The following is a 6,406-nucleotide window of genomic DNA, read 5'->3' as shown; positions in this document are numbered from 1 at the left end:
TCCCAGCACCCCCCTGGGTTACCATTTGACCCTCCCTTGTCAGCCATCTTGGATGATATCGGCCATTTTGACTGATATCGGCCATTTGTAAGGTCATAGGTCATCTGGTAAGATGGTAGCCATTTTGTTAGGGTGACATCCATCATGGTGAATGTCCAAGGGCACCTCACACTGCTGGTGTGGAGGTGTAATGTTTAATAGCATAAACTGTGTTTTTAAGGTTATATTGTTTTATGATACTGTTTAAGTAAATAAAAAGAGAATAAAAGTTTTAAATACAGATATATATATAATCAATAGGTTATATTGTTTTATGATACTGTTTTAGTAAATAAAAAGAGTATAAGAAAAGAAAAGTTTTATATTTTATTTTAGGTTATAATGTTTTATGATTTGTTTTAGTAAATTAAAAAATAAGAAAAATAAAAGTTGTATATACACTCACCTAAAGGATTATTAGGAACACCATACTAATACTGTGTTTGACTCCCTTTCGCCTTCAGAACTGCCTTAATTCTATGTGGCATTGATTCAACAAGGTGCTGAAAGCATTCATTAGAAATGTTGGCCCATATTGATAGGATAGCATCTTGCAGTTGATGGAGATTTGTGGGATGCACATCCAGGGCACGAAGCTCCCGTTCCACCACATCCCAAAGATGCTCTATTGGGTTGAGATCTGGTGACTGTGGGGGCCAGTTTAGTACAGTGAACTCATTGTCATGTTCAAGAAACCAATTTGAAATGATTCGACCTTTGTGACATGGTGCATTATCCTGCTGGAAGTAGCCATCAGAGGATGGGTACATGGTGGTCATAAAGGGATGGACATGGTCAGAAACAATGCTCAGGTAGGCCGTGGCATTTAAACGATGCCCAATTGGCACTAAGGGGCCTAAAGTGTGCCAAGAAAACATCCCCCACACCATTACACCACCACCAGCAGCCTGCACAGTGGTAACAAGGCATGATGGATCCATGTTCTCATTCTGTTTACGCCAAATTCTGACTCTACCATCTGAATGTCTCAACAGAAATCGAGACTCATCAGACCAGGCAACATTTTTCCAGTCTTCAACTGTCCAATTTTGGTGAGCTTGTGCAAATTGTAGCCTCTTTTTCCTATTTGTAGTGGAGATGAGTGGTACCCGGTGGGGTCTTCTGCTGTTGTAGCCCATCCGCCTCAAGGTTGTACGTGTTGTGGCTTCACAAATGCTTTGCTGCATACCTCGGTTGTAACGAGTGGTTATTTCAGTCAAAGTTGCTCTTCTATCAGCTTGAATCAGCCCATTCTCCTCTGACCTCTAGCATCAACAAGACATTTTCGCCCCCACAGGACTGCCGCATACTGGATGTTTTTCCCTTTTCACACCATTCTTTGTAAACCCTAGAAATGGTTGTGCGTGAAAATCCCAGTAACTGAGCAGATTGTGAAATACTCAGACCGGCCCGTCTGGCACCAACAACCATGCCACGCTCAAAATTGCTTAAATCACCTTTCTTTCCCATTCAGACATTCAGTTTGGAGTTCAGGAGATTGTCTTGACCAGGACCACACCCCTAAATGCATTGAAGCAACTGCCATGTGATTGGTTGGTTAGATAATTGCATTAATGAGAAATTGAACAGGTGTTCCTAATAATCCTTTAGGTGAGTGTATATATATATATATATATACAAGGTTATATTGTATACATTTGAGAAAAATAAAAGTTGTAAATACACATATATATTTCATTTTAGATTATGTTTGATTATACTGTTTTAGTAAATTAAAAAATAAGAAAAATAAACGTTTTATATATATTTAAGGTTACACTGTTTTATGATACTGTTTTAGTAAATTAAAAAGAAAAATTAATATTTACCCAGAGTGGGATTTGAACCCACATGTGTTTTTAGTTTATATGTTTTATGATTAGGGTTAGGATGATACTGTGTTTGCAAAATAAAAAGGTAAGAAAAAATCGATTAAGAAATGTATAGACTTACATATATTGCATGTCATTACATATATATTTAAGCAAACACAGATAAACACACATACCTATATCTCTTTAGTTTATATTTATCAATAGACAATAGAGAACAACAGTGAAATATATAGAATTATATCTGTTCATTTTGACCAGCACTGTACTTATTATATTTGTTACATTAGTGAATGCTCAAACGTAGCCTTAACATGTATCATATTTAAGAATATACTGCATTTCATTCCATTACACACACACACACACACAAACATATATATATCTTGTTAGGTTTTATTTATCAATAGACACTAAAGACATGCACACCACTTTTCTTAGAGAGACACAGTGAAGCACTATTTGTGAATACTCATATGTAATAAATAATATATGTATATATGATTTGTTTGTGCTCAAATGTATAGAATTAATAAAATACACACACACACACACAATGGTGACTTTTATTGTGGCAAACAAGCATTTTACAACATGGAACATAGTCAGAAGTAGAAAAAGATACTCCATGAAATGTTGTATAGATACTTGTAATCATTAATTTCTGGTTCACAACACCAACATTGGACAGAAACAAACACTGACCTGTACGGAGTAATGTCATTTCCAGCATATTCCATATATATTCTATTCAGTCTTTCACTCTTGGCTTCTTTTTCAAAGTTATACCAGGTTCTGGCGACAAAGTACATCAGGTATCTATTGTAAATAAAGTGAGAAACACTTAAGTTTCTATTCCTTTGGAAATACCTTATTTTTCAAACCTACAAATACATGGTGACAACTGCAAGCATGACACACATACAAAACACAGAAATAGGGACCACACTGCAAGGATATAATAAGCACAAATGGTATTTTACTGCAAATTTTAAGTTTTGTAAAATTATTTATGTAACTTCTAGGAGTAATCTGCAAACTACATAGTGAAAATGCAGTCAGTCTTCAGGAAACACACACAGCAGACTGAAATAAGCACAACGTCATATTTATATGAACCAAAACTGCATTCTACTAAACCCTGAAACTCTGAAAAATCACTACAAACTCTATGTTTTGTAAAATGGCTTATTTCACAGACACAGAAACAAATAGGCTCACCCTCAACATATTCCAACACTTACAAAAATTATGATGTAAACTTAAAGGTTTACCAGTAGTACAGGGGTATTATTAATCTATTCATGCAACTTTTAGACACTTGTCTAATACAGAGCTAACAACTGCATTGATAGCGGGTAGCAGGGCTTTGACAATGCTGTGCGGTGGGGTTTAAAATGACTTTGTAGGCCAGGGCTTTAAAACCTTACCCCATTGTAACATTTTCAAATTAGCCTCCAACCCCTAAAATACTAAGACATGTTTTTTGTATCATATGTATCATGTTTTTATACTATGTACATTAATGTGGTTTATAATTTTGATTTAATTTGACATAATTTTATCATATTTTTAATTACAAATTCATATATATAAATAACAAATACTATATAATAATAGTAATAATAATGCAAAAACATATTAAGCAATCATATTTTTACTTACAGAATAATATATTTAAAATAACAATATAATAATTTAATAATAATAATAATAATAATAATAATAATAATAATAATAATAATTTAAAAACATATTAAACAAAACTCACCCTGACTTTGTCACAACCTCAGGATGGGGAACCTCTGCTGTAGACCCTCATCCACTCTGTCAACAGTTTGTAGGTGACATGTGCAGAAACATGAAAACTCAGTCTTGGTGGGGTGTTTCTGTCCAGTGGTCTGATCTGATACAACTTTCTACTACATTTCATATTCTATTAAAATATAACAAATTAGTAGTTCATAAAAAAGTGCTCCTGCTACTCTTATGAGTGTCTCTACAGCCCCTCATTGCTCCCTTGCATTACAGAGCATGACACGTGCTCTTCACATTGAAATTCACATTCATGTTGATGTAGGACTCGTCAACACAAAACTGTACAAAAATACATGAAATACATAAACAATACAAACATTAAGAACAGAAACCACTTTCAATCTGACATTTCACAGTATAGAAATTAAATAAGTTTGAATTACCTCATGGTTTTCCTCAGGCTCGGAGCCAGGCCCCATGTTGCCATCAGTGTCAGAAGCTGAGCGCTCTGTGTAAGATTCAGAATAACGTTCAGCTGTGTGCGGTGGAGAGGGGAAATGGAGATGCAGAGCAGGCAGAGTGTCTGTGAGACGGGTTTCTGTCCTGCTTGTCCTGCAGAGCCTCTCTTATCTGAAATGGCACTGGACACAACCAAAGCAGCAACGTCCCACAGGCAACAGGTCCTTAAGAGAGAACACTGTCAAATTTAACATTCAATAAAAGTCCACAGTTTTGACCATTTTCAGTTGAATTAATCCTCCGCATCAAATGCATTGAGACCATACACAGCTTTCAGATGCCTTGTACTTTAAGATATGTTGTATATTTAGGCTACCCTGTTATTGCTTGAATAAAATGTTATTTTATGAGAGCAGTAAGAAAAAGGGGGAACAAAGATATATAATTCAATTAATAATTTTAAGCACTCTTGCTATTAGAAATAACTAAGATGAAGGCCTAAACTGGCTATCTAGTAACTGTTTAAAAATAAATGGTTTTCCGTGAGTGTGCTAAAGAAATGAACTTCTCATTTCTGTCATTACAGTGAACTAACTGGAATACGTACAGCATACACCTAACAATTGCTAAGAATTAAATGCTTTTCTTTATGAAATGTAAGATTAGTGCTCAAAATAATTAGACATCTATATTTCTAACTGGGCTTGATTATGTTGACTGTTTATGGCTGTGCTTTGCCATTAATTCCAGTTTTCACCTTGTTCTCTATGGGTTGGTTTCAGAGCATGATTAGCACTAGTTTAAGTACATTACTCAGAATATGTCACTCACCATTGTTTGGTATACAAAATGATTTAGCCTGAAGGACAATAAAGCATTGGTATATAGTTCTATACTAGGCTAGCAAAAGTAATTTACCCATGTACATAAACAACCTACAGTCTGAATTCAACCTTCTTGGCTCTGACTCACATGTACCAACTTTTAAAATCTCAATTTGACTTACTAGTAAAAGTTACAAAGTGAGAGGGATTTAACCATAGACAAAGAACGATAGGTTGCATATGCAACCCCGGTTAACTGAGAAAAGAAGGACTGCCCAAGGGGGAGGGGTTTTCAGCGTGCATCGCTGGAACGCATCGAAGACTTTTGTCTATCAAAGCTGCCATTGGCCCTTGTGCCCGTCACTCAAACAGGACCCTTCCACTTCCTGTTTGTATAAAAGGTGACGTCTGCACAAGGACTTCCTCTTTTTGCCGGGAGCTTGAACTCCCGCGCGAGCTTGCAACCCTTGGGCAGTGCTTGTTTTCTCAGATAACCGGGGTTTCATACGCAACCTATCGTTATCTTTCGAGTCAGAAGCACTGCCCAAGGGGGAGGTGTTACAGTATAACCAAACCGTCGCAAGGGAGGAGGCAGCGAGCTGGTAAGAGAGCCTGCCCCGAGGCGAACCTACTAGGAGCCGTACCAACTCTATGATAGAACCACAGGGGCCCCTTGGGCCACATCTGGGCTGCTCAGACGCGAAGACCACAGTCACGCTGAACTGGGAAGAAATAAGCAATGGTGTATCCACAGGCAACAAGACCTTGTGCCTACCATGAAGCCTAGTAATAGCAGTCTCCTGCTCTACTAGCAGGGCTAGGAGCAGGGCCAATACCCAGACCACACCATATAAGCACAGGTCGCAGTCCGTTGAGCCCGTGCTCAACATACAGCGGGCTACCCAGACTAGATAGCCACTGCTGGATAGTTCAATTACGAATAATGGAACTATATACACAGTGGACCAACAAGAACCAACTCAAGTGCCTTCCGCTGGACACCGCAGCAGTGGCCTCAGCACTAGCATAGCTAGGGCGGGGCCACAGACTGCTGGCAAAGGAACTATATACATAGCGAAGCACGAGTGCCCTCGCTAACAACAGGAGCAGTTGTCCATTCTAAACTTAATAAGGAGCGGACAAGCTCAACTGTATATTCTAAAGAACTATATACACTGCGGGGCGCAGGAGCCAGTTCATGCACCACACACATGACACAGGAGCAGGATACCCACTGCGGAAGCTAGCGGCAACAGATGCTCTAATGATGTCAATAAATGAACTATATACACAGCGGGGCACAAGAGCAAACTCAAAGCCTACTGCTGAATACAGCAGCAGCGGCCCTCAGCACAGCTAGTATAGCTAGGGAGGGGCCAAGGCCTGCTGACAAAGGAACTATGTACAATGGCGGGGTACACGTGTAAAAAACACATGCACTCCCACCTATAGAATGAACTGTATACAAGTCACAGTCCGGTAGGAAGGGATAAC

This window comes from Amia ocellicauda, chromosome 12 (assembly GCF_036373705.1).
Source record: "Amia ocellicauda isolate fAmiCal2 chromosome 12, fAmiCal2.hap1, whole genome shotgun sequence".
Classification (NCBI taxonomy): domain Eukaryota; kingdom Metazoa; phylum Chordata; class Actinopteri; order Amiiformes; family Amiidae; genus Amia; species Amia ocellicauda.
This window is presented reverse-complemented; position numbering follows the sequence as displayed.